The sequence below is a fragment of the Sminthopsis crassicaudata genome, chromosome 6 (genome assembly GCF_048593235.1).
Source record: "Sminthopsis crassicaudata isolate SCR6 chromosome 6, ASM4859323v1, whole genome shotgun sequence".
Taxonomy (NCBI): Eukaryota; Metazoa; Chordata; class Mammalia; order Dasyuromorphia; family Dasyuridae; genus Sminthopsis; species Sminthopsis crassicaudata.
In genome coordinates, this window is record NC_133622.1 from 114,840,566 (window position 1) to 114,863,000 (window position 22,435).

The following is a 22,435-nucleotide window of genomic DNA, read 5'->3' on the forward strand; positions in this document are numbered from 1 at the left end:
TCTTTATTCAACTAGAATTATTACTATAGTTGCTTTTCAAGAAGGTAGAAAACAACTACATTTCCAATCCAACATTGCAATTGTTATGCCACAGTTCTCTTTTATTGTCCTGACTCCATTTCCCTAATTATCCTGACACAGCCCTGTCTCAGTTTCCCTAATTGTTCTGCTTCAGTTTATAATTATTTGCTCAATCCTGCAAAATCTCTCCTCTCTCTTTATCAGCATATTTGATAAGGATAAAAGATCTTATGTTTTAGAATACCAGAATATCTCTCCCCATCCCAAGCTGTCAGAATATCAGCTACTATCTTATCAAGATGCCTCCCCCCATTCTGTTAAGAGTCCCATTCCCACTCAGCACCTGGACTCCGCTCCTGCCTCACCCTACCCCCTGAGTCTGAGCCATGTGTGTGTGTGCCATTGAAAAACTCACATTGTTTACTGGATTCTTGGAGATGATAGTCTCATTCAGCCCTGGGACCAAACCATGGATCCATTTAGTCCCAGTAAAACTCTCCCTTTTAATAATTTAACAAATTATTAAATACTCTCTAATCTTTATCTTACCTCAGTTTCTCCGGTATTATACAATAAATATTTATTAAGCACCTACTACTATGAACCAACAACTGTGCTAAATTCAGGGAATACAGTTAATAAAGAGAAAGATAGTTCCTGCCCTCAAGGAATTTATACTCTAAATAGGGAAGATAACTTTGGAGAAATAATTTACCTCCTTCTCATAGTCTTTTTTATGCTAGATAAGCATTGATTCACTTATTTCACAAAGAAATTTAGCTTGACAATGACTAAGGAATGGGCCAGAGCTCAATTATCACACAGATTGTTAAAACAATTCAATTCAATTCAGTAAGCATTTATTCAGCATCTACTAAGTTCAAGGCACTCAACTAACACTGGGAAGACAAACTCTTTTGTAGTCCCTGCTTTCAAGGAACTTATATTCTAGCGAGGAGAAACAACTATGTTGAGTAGCAAAATGGAAACAGAGTTTGTTGATTGGTAGAAAAATCACAACTATGGCATTTCAGCTTCCCTTTGATGGCAACAGATTTATTTAGAAGATAACATCTTACTTCTTTTTTTGGTAGATAAAGTAACTAAGAATTTTTGAAAAATAAAATCAACCTTTTGATGAGCACATTACTAAGTAACTTTTTATATAACTATAAAATAAGATCTTTCTTTTTTTGTTGGTGATTTTCTTTTTTTTAATTAAAGGTTTTTTTATTTTCAAAAATATGCATAATTTTCAACATTCACCCTTGCAAAACCTTGTGTTCCAAATTTTTCCCTCCCTTCCCCCATACTCCTTCCCCTAGATGGCAGGTAATCCAATATATGTTAAACATGTGTAATTCTTCTACACATATTTCCACAGTTATCATGCTGCACAAGAAAAATCAGATCAAAAAGGGAAAAAATGAGAAAGAAAACAAAATACAAGCAAACAACAACAAAAAGAGATGAAAATACTCTATTATGATCCATAATCAGTTCTCATAGTTTTCTCTCTAGGTACAGATGACTCTTTTCATCACAAGACCTTTGGAACTGGCATGAATCATCTCAATTGCTGAAAAGAGCCACATCCATCAGAACTGATCATTGTCTAATCTTGCTATTTATTGCTGTGTACAATGATCTTCTGGTTCTGCTCACTTCACTTAGCATCAGTTCATGTAAGTCTCTCCAGGCCTCTCTGGAATAATCCTGCTGATTGTTTCTTATAGAACAATAATATTTCATTACATTCACATACCAGAAATTATTTATCCATTCTCCAACTGATGGGCATCCATTCAGTTTCCAATTTCTTGCCACTACAAAGTGAGTTGCCACAAATATTTTTGCACATTTTGCTTTCCCTTTCCCTTCTTTATGATCTCTTTGGGATACAGATTCAGTAAAGAAACTGCTGGATCAAAGAATATGCAGTTTGATAGCCCTTTGGGCATAGTTCCAAATTGCTCTCCAGAATGGTTTAATCAGTTCACAACTCAACCAACAAGGTATTAGTGTCTCAGTTTTCCCACATCCCCTCCAACATTTGTCATTATCTTTACCTATCATGTTAGTCAATCTCAGAGGTGTGCTCCAGCCTTTTACCTTTACTCCGTATGTATCATTCTAATTTAAATGTGTTTCCTGTAATTAACACATATTGAAGGTTCTGACTTTTAATCCAGTCTGCTATCTATTTCCATTTTATGGGAGAATTCATCCCATTCACATTCACAGTTAAAATTACTAACTGTGTATTCCTCATTATCTTATTTTCCAAGTTATATTTTTTCTTTCCTTTCCCCCTTTCCCTCCTCCATAGTGTTTTGCTTCTGACTACCACCTCCCTCAAACAGTCCTCCCCTTTTACATCCCTTTCCCACTTTCTTATCCTTTTGCCTTTCTGCTTCCCTACAGACTCCTACTTCTCCCTGAAACTATACATCTATCTGATAATCTCTTGGAATCAAAACTGATGAAATTAAGGTTTACACAATACTCATCCCCTTCCCTTTTCCCCCTCAATTTTAAGTTTTTGCCTCTTCATGAGATGTAATTTACCCCATTTTACCTTTCTTTTTCTCTTCTTCCAGTACAATCCCTTTTCTACCTCTAGTTTCTTTTTTGTATCATCACAATAAAGTCAAATTATATCTACATCCTCTAAGTTTACCCCTTTCAAAGAACAGTTCATTCGGACTAAACCTATCTTCCCATATATGTATATAAACACTTTGACTTTTAAAGGTTTTTTTTTTTTTTTTCCCTTTCCCTTTTTACCTTTTTATGCTTCTCTTGAATTTTGTATTTGAAGATCAAATTTTCTGTTCAGTACTGGACTTTTCATCAGAAATAAATGAAATTCACATGTATCATTGAATGTTCATTTTTTTTTTTTCCCCTGACAGAGAATGCTCAGTTTAGCTGGATAGAAATCCAAGCTCCTTCGTCTTTTGGAATATCATATTTCAGATCCTTCAATCCTTTAAAGTGGAAGCTGCTAGATTGTGGCTAATATTGATTGTAACTCCTCAATATTTGAATTATTTCTGTCTGTTTGCAATATTTTCTCCCTGATCTGATAATTCTGTAAGTTAGCTGCGATATTCCTTGGAGTTTTCATTTTCAGATGTCTTTCAGGAGGTGATCAGAGCCATTCTTTCAAAGACTATTTTACAATTCTCTGCTTCTAGCACATCAGGGCAATTTTCCTTGATGATTTCCTGAAAGATTACGTCTAGGCTCTTTTTTTTCATCATGATTTTCAGGTAGTATAATAATTCTTAGATTGTCTATTGTCCGTTATTTTTTTCAATGAGGTATTTTACATTTTCTTCTATTTTTTTTTTTTGTTTTGTTTGACTGATTCTTGAAGTCTCCTTGAGTCATTCATTTCTATTTGTTCAATTTTAATTTTTAGTGAATTATTTTCTTTAGTTAACTTTTTAAAAAATATCTCCTTTTGTATTTGGCCAATTGAACTTTTAAATGAGATTTTATTTCATTGGAATTTTTTTCCATTTCACAAATTCTGCTTTTCAGTGAGTTGATTTCTATTTCAAATCTATTTTTAAACACCGTCCCCCCCCCCGGGTTAAGTGACTTGCCCAGGGTCACACAGCTAGGAAGTGTTAAGTGTCTGAGAGCAGATTTGAACTTGGGTCCTCCTGAATTCAGGGCTGGTGCTCGATCCACTGTGCCACCTAGGTGCCCCCAAATCTATTTTGTAAGGAGTTACATAATTTTTCCATTTCACTAAATCTATTTTTAAAGGAGTTTTCTTCAGAACATTTCTGTATTTCCTCTTCCAGTCTCTCCTGCAAAGTTCTCATTTCCTTTCCTCATTTTTCTTCTAACTCTCTTTTTCAGATCCTTTTTGAATTCTTCCAAGAGAACCTTTTGAGATGGGGACCAACTCATATCACCCTTTGGGGCTTCATCTGGAAACAATTTGCCTTTAGGATCCTCAGAGTTTGAAGTATGCTCTCTTTTCTTACAAACACTATTTATGGTCAGAGTTTTTTGAAGTCTGCTCTAAGGGCAAAGGGGAGATTGTCTCAGGCTTCTGATACAGGCGACAGTGGCTTTATGCTGCCCTGAGCTGGTGCTGCTGACTTTTTTCCAGTGTTGGGTGGCTGTGGCCAAGTCTCGGGTTATTCTGGGATTTAGAGGCTCACTATTTGCCCTATGTATTTACGTTGGATGTCTCACAACTAATTTGCTGATCCACTGGCTTTTGAACCAGTTCAGAGACTTAATCTAGTATTGGTCTGAGGGACACAAGGAAGAGCTCAGATAAAGACATATTTACTTTTTGCCATCTTGACTCTGCTGCCTCCCTACCCTCCCTGCCATGTTATTTTCTTAAAAGAATTATTTGGGTTAGAAGGATGATGAGAGGGAAATTTATAATGCAACAAGAAGTTATAATTAGCCACTACTTATTAATATATGCCTAATATTTATACCACAGTTGTTCATAAGTGGAAACAGTTATTTTGTTTTGTGCTTCCTTAAAGTTCTTATTACATATTATAACTGTGCTTGTCTGTGGTAATCACCATCCACAGTAAGCTTTCTGGGACAATTTCATTCCTTACTGGACTATTACCACCTGTTTCTGACAATATTCTCTGTACAAATTTGACATTTATTGCTTGAAGAATTCAGTTATATTTGATGTGGTTTTGTCTATTGTAATGTCCAGGCTAGCTTTCTGGTGGACCTTGGGAGCAGCCTTGGTCTCAGAAGAATAATCACCAGGAGAATAGTCAGGAATAAAGTTCAAAGTCTTTATTGTCCCCTTCACAGTCTGTGTCTGTCATAGTCTGACCCAGTTTCAGTCTCACTCAGTCTCTTCCAGCATTCTGACAGTCTGACAATCTGCCAATCTCAACCAGCCTCCTCCTGAATCTGCCTCTGACTTCTGTGTCTGACTTTGTCACCAGTTTAAATACCCTATTACAATTACATCAATTGTAGAATTATTATGTCACTATGCTAAATACTAAGTATAAGTAAACTAGAGAACCATTATCTCATCAATTCCACTGAATTAACAACTTGTATCAAGGATACTTCTTTCAAGTTTACTTCTCCAAAGTTCCTCCCTCTACAATCCGCTCTGAATATTTCCATCCACTTCCAGTCACAAAACTATAGAATCCCAGACTGAGGAGTCTCAGAGGTGCTCTGGTCCTATCTCTTCCATATTTCTGATGTAATCATTCATCCTCTATTTGAAACTCCCAATTATAGGGAGTTTAGGGAGAAGTGAAATTATATTTTTGAGTTGTCTTAATATGTATTTCTTCCATTAAATTGAAAGTTGGACACTTTTCAAGATGTGCAACTTATGTATTATCTTTTGCAAAATATCTCATATATTTTGGAACTGATGATTAGTCTTGACTATATCAGTTTATATATGTTCATATGTAAAAATTTTTCTCATATTTTATAGAAATGTCTTTCTAATCAACTGTTTTAAATTTTTTATCATTGTCACATAATTTTTGTGGTACACAGTTTTTATTCTGATATAATCAAACCCATCTACCAATGTTCTGATTTCTTTTGTTTAATATATAAAAATCTACTTTTACTTCCTACTAGACATAAACCTATTATTTAATTTTTCTATCCCTTTAAAGCTTGTTTGTCAATGTCTAGATGTTATATACATATTACATATTATATACATAAATATAAGTTCTGATTATTAACAAATTTTTCTTTATATTTAGCTAATATGTGCCAATTTTAGTCTATATATTTACTTCTTGGGACTAAGCAGAACAAGCTGAACTCCTCTTTAAATTAACATTCCTATATATGAGAAGATACATATGAGTAGACAGCTATCATGGTTCTCTTCTCCAGGCTAAACATCTTCAGTTCTTTCAAACTAACTTTGATGGTATGGTTTTGAGTACACTTATAACACTGATAACTCTTCTCTGGAACCATTCCAGTTTGTCAATATCCTTCCCAAAATGTTGAATTCTGAATTTAATATTTTAGATGTGGGCTGAGTTGAGTAGCAAATAATGAACTATGCTTTCCTATTTTCTGGACATTAAACTCTATGGTCACTTTTTTTTTTGCTTACCTCATTAAAGTGCTGATTCATATTGAGTTGGTATTAAAAGAAACTCCCCTAGATCTTGTTAAAATGAATAATCTATCCATAGCTTCCCTTCTTTCTTTTCTATATACATAGACATACAGTTGAATTTTTGAACCCATTTGTAAAACTTTTCAATTATATTTATTTTTTTTTTAACAACATCTTTATCCAATGTCTCATGTTGTAGAAATGATGCTGTTTCTTAAAGGAGTTCAGGTAAATTTAACTAGGCAGGAAAGGTTTCAAGTGCATTCTCAGCAACTGGTTATCTACTTTCCAAGGAACATCTTGGCTAGGCATGGAAAGAATCATCAGTAGTGGGCTAGGCATATGATTATAATTTTTTGGACATGACAATAATGAAATAAAGAAAAACAGAAACTACTAATCATTTCTTTAGCCTCTAAGCTAATGATGGCAGTGACAGAAAATGGAGCACACTATGCTAATAATCACATTTTTTAGATTATGAAAATTAATAATAAATGTGATTATCTTTTCCAGTGATGGATGAATAAACATACAACTAGAAGAATTGGATTACAGAGGATGGAGCCAGGACAGAAGAGAGCAGATACAACTTTCTGTGACCTCCTCTGACTTTCTCACAAACCAATAGCAGATTAAGCCTCTAAACTTGTTTTGGAGTCAAAGAATCCACAGATATTTGAAGTACAACACATTTCTAAAAGAAGTTACCTTGGAAGAACTTCAGAACAGGTCTATTTCAAACAAGCAGGGAGACAATCTGCTAAGCCCAGGCACAGGGAGACTGGGGCAAGAAGCTGGGGCAGGGAGTGAGAGCTTTGTAGTTTCCACGCACCTGAAAATCTTCTGTGAGCCTCTTAGGCCACTCTGTCCTGGTTGCAAGCAGGTGGTTTGGCAGATTTACCTTTTGTAAAAGGCAAATTGTAAACCACTGAGCCCTGGAAGAACACCGGACCTAGCTGCCATTACCCAGCACTGGAAATCAATCATTATTAGATCTGCATGCCAAAGAGAGAAAAAAGAAAAAGGACCTATGTATACAAAATATCCATAGCACGTGTGTGTGTGTGTGTGTGTGTGTGTGTGTGTGTGTGTGTGTGTGTGATGACAAAGAATTGAAAGCCGAGGGTTGCTCATCAATTGGGGAATGGTTAAACAAGTTGTGGCATTTATTTTTGATGGAATACCAGTATGTTATAAGAAATGAGGAGCATGCTCTCAGAAATGCATGGAAAAATTTACATGAATAGTGAAAGTGAAATGAGCAGAATCACAAGAATAATGTGGATGGTCTATTGAGGATACCTTAGCTATTCTCAGCAATACAATGATCCAAAATAATTCTGAAGGACTTGTGATGAAAAATGCTATCCACAATCAAATAAAGAACTAAATGAGTCTGAATGCAGATTGAAGAATAATTTTTTTAAATCTGTGTTTTTCTTTTACAACATGAACTAATATGGATATACATTTTCTATAACTGCACCCCAAGGAGGAAGGAGAAGAAAAAGGTAGGGAAAGAATTTTCCCTTTTTGAGGGAATGCAAAATTTGAGGAGGAACTCAAAATTGTAAAAGATAAATGTTAAATATTGTTTTTACATGTAATTGGAGAAAATAAAATATTAAAAAAAAAAGAAATGGTATGATAGAGAATTCCTGGTGCCACAATAAGCATTCATTCTACCATTCCTAACAGGGAAAACTACTGTGTATGTATATAAGTATGTGTATGTGTGTGATACACACACGTACATATACATATACACACATACATATATGTGTGTGTGTGTACATATATATATATATGTATATATATAGTCCTTTGGCCTTTTCTGCTTTTAACACTACTGACAAAGAATAGACATACCAGCAATTCCTGAAAGAGTACATAACACAACTTCATATCTGCGGCAAAGGTTGAAAATTCTTATCACAATCAGAATATAACTCTATTTCCCTGAAGATAAAGTTTTTTGAGTACAGGATAGATATGAACAAATGGCAGAAAGGTTGCAACACTGGAGGCTAAATCTAAAGTCTCTAATGAGAACTGTCACATATATAATAAGAAAAATCACCAAATTTTCCAAATCTAAGACAGTCACTATGGGGGATCACACTTCCAAATTAATCTGTGACTTGGTGACCTACTTTCAAGTTTGTTTAATAATAGATCAAGCAAAATCCCACACAAGTATAATTACAAATTAGGTAAGCATATTATGCACATTCCATTTGCATGTGCAAATAACTTTTTTAAAATATGTACAAAAAAGACCTAGCAATTGTAAGGATCACTAAAACCTGCCATTTAAACATCTAAAGGATAATTTATTGCCCCCATATTAATTTCTTATTTACAAGATTCAGAATGCCATACGTATACCAATGTAGCAACTTGCACAATTTCTTAACAATCAATCAATAAATATTAATAAGTACCTAATACTAGCAAGGACTACTATGCTAAGCATTAGGAATACAAAAGAAGCAAAAGATAGTCTCTGACCTCAAACAGAAAATGGTAGGATTAAGAGGAAATGGGGAAGTCTTCCAGTAAAATTTGGGATTTAAAGGAAGCCTGGAAAATCTGTAGGCAGAGTTGAGAAGAGAGAATATTCTAAGCTTGGAGAATAACCAGAGAAAATACCCAGAGATCACAGATAGAGTGTTTTGCTGGTAGAACTGGCAGCAGGCCAATGTCACTGGGCTGACGTGTACATGTCAGACAATTAAAGTGCAAGAAAACTGGAAGGGGTGGGGGGAGAAGGTTATATAAAGAAATATGAATTCCAACCAGAACATTCTGTATTTACTCCTGGAGGTAAATGGAAGGCATTGGAATTTACTGAATATGTATGTAATGGAGGCTGAAAAAAGAAGGATGTCACATGTTAACTAAAATAGTGTTTTGAAGGTGTTATGATTGTACTATAATAACAATTTTTAGTAAAAATCTAGTAAAACAGATTGTTTTACATCTCCCACAGATCAAAATCCCTGCCCATTCTGAAACCAAATCCTCTTTGAAAGTAAGAAAATCACTTTAGAGATCTTCTAGTATAGGGGTTCTTAACCTGGAAGTCTGTGATCCTGTCTAAAAAACATTTTTTTTTTTTGATTTTTTGGATTCACTAAATAGTGTGCAAGAACTAAGTTTAGTGGATTTTTAAAAACTATTTAGAGTTATGACATTATTAAGCAGAAAGTACACTTTTACAACAAGATTCTTAAAAGTTACCTTCTTTCCAATGTTATAAAATTGGCAGAGTGGAAGGTTAGTTGCCTTAAGGTTTTCATTTTAACAATATATTCCAGAGTGCTGATAGCTTAGAAATGTTTGCACCTGTATGTGGTACAATCTAAACAATGCCCCATTTGTTGCAAATTTGCAAAAAACTCATTGAGTTGCTGTCTATTTTCAGGAAACCACACTGAAAGTTTTGAGGCATATGACAAGTTCTCCTCAAGAGCATTCATCTTTGACTGGGTTTCACAATTCATGGCCTCTCTGATACACAAAATATGACAGCCTACACAAAATACTGTATGTAACAAAACTTCCAATCAATCTCTTCTGACAAATGGTTGTAAAGTCCTAATTCTCACCAATAACAGGTTATAGTTTGATCAAAAAGCCAAAAATATGCAATTAAAATAAACTGGGGGGAGGGGAATAAAAATGATATCTCCTAAAAAATCTCTAATTGCAAAATGGGATGGCATGTTAGCAACAAATGCTGACAAGCTACCACCAACTGAGAGTATCACAGGGTAAATAAACTTAAAAGTCTTTTCATGTATTTCAGAATGTACTGATTAATGGATATCACGATTTGATCACCTTCAGAAACAATCATGAAAAAGTCTTCTTTTATATCAAGTTATAAAAAGAGACAGAGAGAGTCCCAAGTCCTTAATTATAAGCTGGTTGAGTTTACAAAGCTTATATGTAAACCACTTGTTTGCTTCCTCTTCCAGCAGATGGTGAACTCTAGGTACGGAATGAGGCACCACCAACAGACATAACCAAGGTTTGGTTTTGTTTTGTTTTGCTCAGATTCCTAACCTTCTTTGTGTCTTTCATCCCATTAGCAGTCTTGGTGAAGTCTATGGGCTGGGTTTCTTCTTAGAATGTTTTTAAATTCATAAAATAAAATCCATAGGATTATACTGACTATATGTAAATAAAGATATAATTCTTTCCCCATCTAAATTTTGGATCCTCAAAATAATATTCATGATCTCTAATTTAATTATACTATTTTGTTTTTAGAGATAATGGTGTTGAGGGGGCCAATAAAAGGAGCTTGCTGGGAAGTGACACTGATGGAAAAAAACATTTATTTTTTAAATCAGTTGTTTAGAGCTTCCCATTTCCTCATAGAAACAATGTTATAAATGGCAATTCTCTAGGTCAGTTCTGTACAATCTTAGTAAATGTAGTTAAAGAAATGTGCTAATATGATTCTGATTACTTAAGAGTAGGGAACATATGAATAGGAAAAAGGACAAAATGGAAGAGCAGGAAAGGGACTTACTCTCCTATTCATGGCATAGGGAAGGTGCCAGGAAAAATTTCAAATAGCCAGTTAATCTTTGGTAGTCTCCACCATCTTTTCTGCATCAATCTCATCACCCTGAACCTAGCTCCCCTTCCCCCCAGATTCCTGTTCCCCTCATGTTAACAATTAGAATCCTCACTGCAATGACCAAGATCAAAATGTATTGAATTTATCTAATCAACTCATCTTAGCCAAATTTTCCATGGTCTTGTTAATGCTCAACTCAGTTAAATATTAAGAGGACAAACTAAGAAAGAAAATTAACCCTGGGAGGATTCTAGGCAATTGGCTGAGAAGATTTTCCCCACAAATAGAACAAATTTGCACCTCAGGGCAAATGTGGACTCATGAAAAAATCAAGAAGAAGAGCAGAAGAGGAGTCTTCCTGATACAAGCCAAGAAAATCTGAAGATCCCAGGACTGGGGATTAACTTGTGTGAAATACAAATACTTCAGGTCTAGCTCTGTGTGTATGTATGTGTGTATATATATATATATATATATATATATATATATATATATATATATATATATATATATATATATATATATATACATACACACACATACATAAATAGATCTTTTCTTAACTGTAGATTGCTTGGGAGTGGTGGGGGGGATGAATAGGGGGAAAAGAATAAATAAGGTGCACAGAAGAAACACTAAGAACAATTTACAAGTAAAGAAAAAAAGAACATTTCATGAATACAATTTCTATATAATTTTTTATACATACATATCATACATATACACACACATACTTTCTTGATTTTGAATCTTCCTTGATGTTCTGCTGGACACATGACAATGTCCTCTTTTGTTTTGCTTTATTTTGTTTTTTATTTGATTTCTGTTTTTCTTTTTTTCTTACTCTATTTTTTCAAATAAAATAAATTTAATTAAAAAAATTAATCCTAAGGTATGAAATTACTTATTTTTTCCTTAATTCCACAATAGCATTTATTATATTAATTGTGTGTTATTAATATGTTTAGTATTTATATTTTAATATTTTGCATTTCTATCATGGATACTTCTAGGGAAAAAAAATGCCCTTAATGTGATGCAGATTGAAAACACTCTGGTGACAAATAAGAACTAGTGACTGGCCTCTGATGATACTTACAATATTTTTTTCTGGCTGTCTTCCTCCTTCATTATCTGTTCTTTGGCATCATCATTATTTGTTTATTTTTCCCAATTACTTAGATACTGGATGCTTTTCCTTATAGCATCTCCAAAGTTGTGCTGGAGATCCAGAATCTTTGGAAATCAGATTAGTGAAATATGGAGATAGGAAGAAATGAATAGGAATGCAAATTTTAAATCAAATTTGGCAATCTAAACAGCATGTAAATACATCTAAGGAGCTGAAGAGGACTTTGCAATACAAACATTATTAGGAATTCTGGAGCAGACTATGTCTTCACTATGAGAAGTCAGGATTGTTAAGAATAATGTTTAGACAACTGTTTGTATTTATATTGTATTTAATTGTATTTATATTGTATTTAATTTATACTCTAACATATTTAACATGTAGTGGTCAACCTGCCATCTGGGCGGGGGGAAGGGGGGGGGAAACTGGAACAAATGGTTTGGGAATTGTCATTGTTGTAAAATTACCCATGCAAATATCTGGTAAATAAAAACTATTAGATATGGGGAAAAAAGTATATATGGATTAATTACACATAAAAAAAACAACAACCAAAAAACAAGAAAAATGTTTAGAATTAGGGAATGAAGTGAAAGGGAGATAAGTTCTGGTAAAGCTTATTTAACCTATTCAATGAATTCAACCAAATTCAAATTCAACCCAACATTTCAAAGATAAGTTAAGGCAGAAGTCATTTATCTTTTTGTGTGTGTATGATGGACCTTTGGCAATATAACATATGGACCACTTCTCAGGATCATTTGCAGACACAAAATAAAATATCCATGTTACAAATGCAACAAATTGTACTGAGATACAATTATCAAAATATTAATAAATAAGTTCACAGATCTTTTGAGAACCTCTGCTTTAGGGCTAACAAAAGGCAGATAGAAGTAATATTGGGATTCAAAGATGACCGGAATCATTTTTGAGGGATTTAAGTAGGCACAAAAATTTTTCTTTTCAGAGCTTTTGGTTAAGATAGTTACATTTTTTATGCAGATCAAAGCAGACCAGAGACCAACAGACAGATAGTCTAAATCAACTAAGGAGTCATATATTTACAGCTTGATGGGATCCTAAAGCTCAATTCTAATGCCTTCACCTTAAAGATGAGGACACTGAGGCCTGGTGACTTGTCCAGTGTCACATAGGTAGTTAAGTAGTAAATATGGGATTAAAAAAGAGATCTTGTGATTTTAAGTCCAGAGAAAGGATTTTATTATTTGGAGAAATGAAAGAACCAAAAAATAGATAATATAGGTCAGAGGGGAGAGCTGAAGTGAGGCTAGAGTAAAAATGCTATGTTGTGGTCCACACTAATTTCCAATAGTCTTCTCTCTGGGTGTAGATGGCTCTCTTCATTACTGAACAATTGGAACTGGTTTGAATCATCTCATTGTTGAAGAGAGTAATGTGCATCAGAATTGATCTTCATATAGTCTTCTTGATGCCATGTATAATGATCTCCTGGTTCTACTTATTTCACTTAGCATCAGTTCATATAAGTCTCTCTGAAATCATCCTATTGGTTACAGAACAATCCCTTACAGAACAATAGTTTTCCATAACATTCATATACCATAATTTATTCATCTGTTACTGAGTTGATGGGCATCCATTCAGTTTCCAGTTTCTAGCCACTACAAAAAGGGGGGGCCATAAACATATTTGCACATGTGGGTTCCTTTCCCTCAAAGAGAAAATTTTGCAAGAAAGAAGAAAAAAAATTCAAATATGCCAGAGCTACAACTGAAATTGCATAGTAGCCACAACAAAAGACTATTGATCCTGGAATCATATACACTGGCAATGAAAGGAACTAGGCCTGTGGTCAAAAATGCCATACCCAGCAAAATTATCCATAATATTAATTTTTTTTTAATTATAACTTTTTATTTACAAGATATATGCATGGGTAATTTTTTAGAATTAACAGTTGCAAAACCTTTTGTTCAATTTTTCCTCTCCTTCCCCCCACCCTCTCCCCCAGATGGCAGGTAGACCAATACATGTTAAATATGTTAAAGTATATGTTAAATACAATATATGTATACATAATCCACATAGTTATTTTGCTGCACAAGAAGAATCGGACTTTGAAATACTGTACAATTAACCTGTGAAGAAAATAAAAAAATGCAAGCAAACAAAAACAGAGATTGGAAATGCTATGTAGTGGTTCACACTCATTTCCCAGAGTTCTTTTGCTGGGTGTAGCTGATTCTATTCATTACTGAACAAATGGAACTGATTTGGTTCATCTCACTGTTGAAGAGAGCCACGTCCATCAGAACTGATTATCATATAGTATTGTTGTTGAAGTATATAATGATCTCCTGGTTCTGCTCTTTTCACTCAGCAGTTCATATAAGTCTCTCCAAGGCTTTGTGAACTTGTCCTATCGGTCATATATTACAGAACAATAATATTCCATAACATTCATATGCCACAATATATTTAGCCATTCTCCAATTGATGGACATCCACTCAGTTTCCAGTTTCCATTAAAAAGGGGACTGTCACAAACATTTTTGCAAATACAGGTCTCTTTACCTTCTTTTAAGATTTCCTTGGGATATAAGCCTAGTAGTAACGCTGCTGGATCAAAGAGTATGCACAGTTTGATAATTTTTTGAGCATAATTCCAAATTGCTCTCCAGAATGGCTGCATGTATTCACAGTTTCACCAACAATGTATCAGTGTCCCAATTTTCCTACATCCCCTGCAACATTCACCATTATCTTTTCCTATCATCCTAGACAATCTGAGAGGTGTGTAGTGGTATCTCAGAGTTTTCTGAATTTACATTTCTCTGATTAATAATGACTTGGAGCATCTTTTCATATGGCTAGAAATAGTTTCAATTTCTTCATCTGAAAATTGTGTCTTCATAACCTTTGACCAATTATCAATTGGAGAATGGCTTGATTTCTTATAAATTAGAATCAGCTTTCTATATATTTTGGAAATGAGACCTTTGTCAGAACCTTTGATTGTAAAAATGGTTTCCCAGTTTATTGTTTCCCTTCTAATCTTGTCTGCATTAGTTTTGTTTGTACAAAACCTTTTCAATTTGATATTATCAAAATTTTCTATTTTGTGATCAATATTGATCTCTAGTTCTTTTTTGGTCACAAAACTAATGAAGAAAATAACACATTAAAAATCAGAACTGAAGAAATGAAGAAATGAATGATTTGTTGAGACATCAAGAATCAGTTAAGCAAAACCAAAAAAAAAAAAAAAAAAAAAAAGAAAAGAAAAAATAGAAAAAATGTTAAATGTCTACTTGGAAAAACCACAGACCTGGACAATAGATAAAGGAGAGATAATCTGAGGATTATTGGACTTCCTGAAAATTATAATGAAAAAAAGAAGCTAGACACTATTTTTACAGGAAATCATCAAAGAGAACTGCCCAGAAGTAACAGAACCAGAAGGGAAAATAGGCATTGAAAGAATTCATCAAACACCTTCTGAAAAAGAACCTTTGATGATTTTTTTAAATTTTGTTTTGCTTGACTAATTCTTGATGTCTCAAGTCATTCATCTTCAGTTCTGATTTTTAATGTGTTATTTTCTTCATTAGCTTTCTAAAATTCTTTTTGTATATGTCCAATTGAGTTTTTAAATGAGTTGCTTTGCTGTATGGAATTTTTTTTCCATTTCACTATTTTTTTTTAAACTGAGTTTATTTTCTTTTTCCAATTCACAAATCCTACTTTCCTGGGAGTTCTTTACCTTTTCCAATTCACATTTCAGGAAGTTGTTTTCTTTTTCCACTTTATCAAATTTTTCTTTCAGTGCATTATAAGCCATACTTTTCCATACTCTCTTGCAGAGCCTCTTTTCTCTTTCCCCATTTTTCTTCTAACTCTTGTTTAAGATCTTTTAAAATTTCTTCTAGGAGAGCCTTTTTCTATGGGGACTAGGTTACATCCCTCTTTGGGGTTTTGTCTGGAGACTGTCTGCTATTAGTCTCTTCAGGTTGAAAACGTATTCTCTTTCTGTACAGAAGCTAGCTTACACTTGGCTTTTTTACTCATTTTTTAAAGGCCCTTAGGGTCTGCCTTCAGGGCAAGGAGATTACCAGCTTCCACTGCAGAGCAGAAATAAATATATCAACAGTAGTTGTTCTGCAAACAGGCTGCTAAGAGTAGCCGAGCTGTGGAAGTTTCCTGGGAAAAGCCCTGCACTGGAAGTGACTCTGCCCTAGGAAGCTGCAACCAAACTGCAGAAGTTCTATTGCCTCAGGCACAGTCCTCTTGATTTGCAGATTTGTGGCTGTCCCAGCAGAGGCTCCCCTCCCCACCTATAGATTTGTGGCTGCTCTGGACAGAGCCCCCCTGGTGATCAGAAGTGTGACTGTTCCGGGCAAAAGCCCCAGCATTGCAGAATGGGGTTGCATGTGGTTTATGCTGAGTTATTTCTAGTGTTGGATGGGTTTAGTCAGATCCTGTTAGATTCTGGAATTTTTTGGAGTATGCTATACTTTTGGCTTTAATTTCTCTGCTGATCTACTGCTCTGCAACCAAAACAGAGCAGCCAACCTGTGGTAGAGTCCTCCCTGCAAATTTTCTAGCCATGGTCTCACCATGCTCAATGTGCTAGCCTCTGGTTCTACTTCCCTGGCTGTGCTAGCCTGCTCCCGCCAATCAGGAAAAACCTTTTCTGGTGAGCTTCCAGATTATCTTCCGCTGGTAATCTGTTGCACTCACAATATTCGTGTATTTTACCAGTCAACACTATTTCTAAGGTCGAATTTGGTAATTTGTAGTCAGGGTAGAAAGGGAGCTTAGAATGATGCATGTGTCAACTAAAACTGCTTAACATGGACAAATTTTTTACATAGAATGTATACCATAAGTTTAAGATTGACATCAGCAATCGAGTAGTTCAAAAGAACGATTGGGACAGAGGTGAGTATGACCTGGCTCTAATAAGCAAAGCCATCTAGAAAAAAAGGTAAAAATAGGAATTATGTTATACAAATACGGTACAGAGGAAGAACAGACACAGAGGCGTTAGAGAGAAGAGAAGGGCTCATAGTTCTGAAAACCTACTCTCATAGGGAATGGATTTAAGTAGGCAACACTACATATATACCTTGAAGTATGGAATAGCACCTTATAAAATCTATAAAGAAATAAAGGAAGGAAGATGGGCAGAGGGGAAAGCAAAGGGTGGGGGAAGAAGACAAAAGAAGGATCCATAGGTGGGGGAAGGACAAGTTAAAGAGCAGAATTAAAGCAGAAGACTTAGCAGAAGATAGTAAAGAATATACACAGTACTAAAACAAAGATCAAGAGTAGAATTTATTAGGAAAAAAAGCATGGCTACTAATCACTGATCTTAGACAAAATCAAACAAAGATTCCATCAAGAGATAAATCTATATTATATGTTACATACTAATATTGTTTTAGATGCATATTTACATATGGGTAAATGAGTGTGTGTGTGTGTCTGATTATACATACATAGTAGGATAAATATGTATGTTGCTTTATGTATGTGTATATGTAGATATATGTATATGTGAGTAGATCTGTGGATGGGTATGAATGTTTATGTGTGTGTGTATGTTTGTGTGTACATCTGTGCTTAATTATTGTGTGTGTGTGTGTGTGTGTGTGTGTGTACATCTGTGCTTAATTATTGTCCGCTTGGGTGAGGTGAGGGGATAAATGGAAGGAAAAAAGAATAAAGTCTAAAAATAATGTCCGGCATAATGCTACATGCCTGATTGTGCATAAAATTACTGTTAAATGAGATATTGATATGGCTATGCAGGGTGAGGAGGAGAGAAGCTGGAGACTCTGGATTCCAGAATCCAGGATACATCTTTGGCAAGCTGCATGGCAGCTTGCCTGCCTCCTTCACTTCTCCCCCTAAAAACCAAGAATTTTGATTGATCCTGACTCTGACTGATCCTGAGGCCCTCCAGGGAGCTAGTCCAGACATTATAGTATACACTATTTTCTGTGTGATGGGATATTGGCAAAAAAAGAAAGAGATGCTTTTATTTCAATTTCTCCCTTTTTAATTTCTAACACTTTCCTGAAAAGTCCTACTTAAAATGGTGGATCCCTACCTAATAATACCTTTAACAACTAGTGTGCTATAAGAAAAGGAAAAAATTACATATAAAGTATTCATAATGTGCATACTATGTGTCAACCACTGTACTAAAATCTTGGATACAAACATATGCAAATATGACATACTGTGCCCTCCTTACATTAAATAACAGAAGATGTTAAATAAGGGGAACGGGAAACCATAAGTAGAGAAAAAGAATGTGGAACAATGTAGGTAATGGGGAGATAAAAAAGTCTATAGAGTTAATCATCTGGGAGTAAAATGAATATGGATGGGTCCTCTCAAGAAATGGTGTCCCAAGTGAAGAAGTTACCAGTCATGAGAATGGGCTTTAGGGTAGATAATTTTCCACTCTGATGGAGAAGGTAACTGAGAAGTAGATGACAAACTCCAGAGTTTAAGTATAAGTAGGTCAGGTAAACATAACACATAAGAGTGAGGAAGAATGACTGGGCCAAAATACAAATCTGATGAAGCTGATACAATTTTGAAGTCAAAAGATTTTCAATGTCTCAGAGGGGAAAAATAAAGAATAGGGGAGGGGGAATGACAGACAACATTATCACTACTGAAAAAAGACATCAACAACTATTAACCAATATGTTAATTATATAACATTTTTTATGAGAACATGAGCATATTCTTGATGAAAATATGAGAAGGGATGAAGGCAGATAATTTTTCCATAGGAGGCACATGTTCATAGTTATATAACTGACAGAAAGATGTAGAGAATATAAAACCTAATTACTGATAACAAAGCCAACAAAACCCACTTGACTCAGTTAAACAAAATAACCTTAAAGCCTTTTTTCCCAGAAGATTATTTTATGCACTCATTAAGATTGTTGGAGATTGTTTAATAGATACAACCACAAAGATGCCATTCAATAGTATTATGATTATTAATATCAAGATAGAAAAGACTCACCAACTGTTCCAACCCTTAAGGTAAAAACCAACCTCTTCAAAGCATTTTACTCCAGTGCAATAGCCTGAGGGTGCATCCCTAAAACCTGGAGGAATAGCCCAGTGCTCCACTTTCTACCATTTTGTGGTTGGCCTATTCTATCTCCTGCCCTAACACTAGGAGATTTTTATACACTAATGTTCCTTCAAACACCATGGTTTCCCAGTTTTCAATTTACTCATCTTTCACTATTCCTTGATCAGTTTTAGCTCTATATGAAGCATGTTTACACCTTTCAGTTCGCTGTCACCCCATAAGTATTTCTCTTCCATAATGAACAATTTTGAAATTCTGAATATATTTTCTTTTTTATTAAAGCTTTTTATTTTCAAAACATATGCATAGATAATTTTCAACATTCACCCTTGCAAAACTTTGTGTTCCAATTTTTCCCCCTTTCTTCTCCCCACCCCCACCCCCAGAAGGCAAGTAATCCAATATGTTAAACATATGCAATTCTTCCATACATATTTCCACAATTATCATGCTGCAAAAGAAAAATCAGATCATAAGGGGAAAAAATGACAAAGAAAAACAAAATGCAAGCAAATAACAAAAAAAAAAAAGTGAAAATAATATGCTGTGATCCACACTCAGTACCCACAGTCCTCTCTCTGGGTGCAGATGGTTCTCTTCATCACAAGACCACTGGAATTGGTAGGAATCATCTTATTGTTGAAAAGAGGCACATCCATCAGAATTGATCATCATATAATCTTGCTGTTGCCATGTACAATAATCTCCTGGTTCTACTTTACTTAGCATCATTTCCTGTTAAGTCTCTCCAGGCCTCTGTGAAATTATCCTGCTGACTGTTTCTTATAGAACAATAATATTTCATAATATTCATATATCATAATTTATTCAGCCATTCTCCAATTAATGGATATCCATTTTGTATTCCATAAGGTACTCTAGTTCTTCTTTGGCCACAGATTCCTTCTTCCTCCACAGATCTGAAAGGCAGACTACCCTTTATTCTTCTAATTTGTATATAAAATTACTCTTTATGTCTAAATCATGAACATGATTTCAACCTTATCCTGGTATAGGGTGTTAGATATGGATCAGTGCTTAGTTTCTGCCATACTAATTTCCAATTTTCCCAGCAATTTTTGTCAAATAGTGAGTTCTTATCTCAGAAGCTGGGATTTTGGGGTTTATCAAATACTAGATTACTAGAGTCATTGACTATTGTGTCTTGTGAACCTAACCTATTCCACTCATCAACTTAAGACGTATTTCTTAGCAAGTACCAAATATGAATATATTTTTCTATCATTCAGTTTTTCCTGTGGCCTATTCCTCTTTTCCCTGGTACTACAATCCCTATAACATTCAGTACTCATTCTGTTTTTCCAGACTACCCCCATTCTTCTGGTCTTAATTTTTTCCTTGCCTAGGGCTGACAACGGTATCTCTATGCTGTTTTCTATTCATGAATCTTTGGCTCCATAGTCCTATCACCACTAACACCTCCCCAAGCAACACACTTTATTTTTCCTATCATTAGTGAATGAAAATGAATTTAGTTAGCATTTAATTTATTACATGCAAAATAAGGGTAGCTGAGTGGAGCAGTAAATAGAGTACCAATCTGGAGTTGGGAAGACTGAGGTCAAATCTGGCCTCAGATACTTACTCTTGTGTAATCCTGTTTGCTTCATTTTCCTCATCAGTAAAATGAACTAGAGAAGGAAATGGCAAACCATTACAGTATCTTTGCTTAGAAAACCCCAAATGGGATCACAAAACATTAGATATGACTGAAACAATTCAATCAGCAACCTACAAAATGCAATGGTGTTAGAAGATATAAAGAGAGCACTCTTGCTTTCAAGGAGTTTGTCTACTAAATGGAAGGGAAGATTTTAACTCAAAGTCAGATGGATAAACTTAGTGGTTCTTAGGATAAAGCAACAAAGTGGATGTTAATGGAGCTTCTTTAATGTTATTTCCATTGATAAAATTCCATTTCTGACCTTTGAGGGTGAAAACTTACTTCCCTAAGAGTATTCATGAATTGTGGCTGCAGAGAAAGGGTGTGTAGAGGGTAGGGTGTGGTTGGGGTGGAGATGTGACTCCTGGAATTTGTCACCACATTCCATCTCCAAAGGGTTAATAACTTCCTTTGTTTTTTGTTCCTTAAGCTTGTAGAAAGATGCTACAGACTTGTCACACAAGGGAAGGGTGTAGAGGTGGGGAGAAGGGAAGGAGCATTTCTTTTATTTCCTCTGTGCTAGGACTAAATCCACTACCAATTTTAAAATTTCAACTAGGCTCTCCTTATGACAAGAAAATCTTTTTATTTATCTTTAATTGGTCCTCTATCATACTCTGCAGCAGCTTTCTCATCTACCTCTTTTCAAGACTCCCAACTTCTTAGCAGTGGTTCTTATCTAAGAAAATAGATGTCATTTGACTGGAGTACTCTCTTCTATACCCCCACTATGGATCTCAAACCTCTTGAAATTGTCCCCAGAATTCTCCTCCTTTACTTTTTTTTTTTTTTGGGGGGGGATGCTGAGGCAATTGGGGTTAAGTGACTTGCCCAGGGTCACACAGCTAGGAAGTGTTAAGTGTCTGAGGTCAAATTTGAACTTAGGTCCTCCTGACTTCAGGGTGGTGCTCTATACATTGTGCCACCTAGCTGCCCCCTCCTCCTTTACTTTAAACAGATGTAGAAGTAGTCCTTCTCCCTGCCAAGGGAATATTTCCTCCATATCCTACTCTGTGTTCATTCAGCCACCATTCTAGTTCAGAATTTCATAAGCAGTCACTCTCAATCATGTAATGATCTCTTATCTGGTCCCTCTTGTAACAAGTGTCTGTGTTACCTCCAATCTCCATTATGCACACAACTAAGAGATAATCCTAAAACAAGAGTCTGATCAAGTCACTTTCCTACTCAACAAATTCCTCTCTTCTGTAGTCTAAAGTTCTTCATATCCTGGCTCTAAGCTATCTTTTTAGCCTTATTATCTGTCATTCCCTTTTACACAAACAACCGTTAAGAAAAACCGGCCTTCCTGCTGTTTCTCACAACTGATATCTCTTGTGTCTAGGACTTAGCAAGATTGACACTCACACCTAGAATTCCTCTTTTTTCTCATCTCCATTTCTAAGAACCCCTTAATTAAGATGCTACTTACTACATAAATCTTTTCCCACTCCTCCTAGTTCTGCTCCCCCCCCCCCCCCAATTACCTTGTTGACATTTGTTACAAGTGTGTTTCAGGCCAAGATCTCCCATTGCATTCAGGGCCATATTCAGTTGTCTTGATCTATATCTTGCCACTGTACCCAGAGGGCTCTAGAGGGGAAAGCAAGGCACCTGATCTTGCACAATCTTTCCTTACTTAAATCCATTTACTTGCATGTCTTGGCATCACTTTCCTGTAGTCAAAGTCCTCTTCAGGAATGAAGATAAACCATGGACTGATAGATAATCGATTCCCTGAGGGCAGGGGCTGCTTCATTTTT

The 22,435-nt window shown here is 35.2% G+C and overlaps 1 protein-coding gene and 1 long non-coding RNA gene across 2 annotated transcripts in view; one reads left to right on the plus strand and one right to left on the minus strand.

The window, feature by feature from the left end:
• Window positions 1-22,435, minus strand: part of FAM241A (family with sequence similarity 241 member A) — an 81,381-nt gene that overhangs the window by 3,003 nt on the left and 55,943 nt on the right. The window lies entirely within an intron of this gene.
• Window positions 1,235-7,172, plus strand: LOC141546057 (uncharacterized). Its single transcript, XR_012483221.1, has 3 exons — window positions 1,235-1,706; window positions 3,898-4,006; window positions 6,662-7,172. It is a non-coding gene; the product is annotated as an uncharacterized LOC141546057 (long non-coding RNA).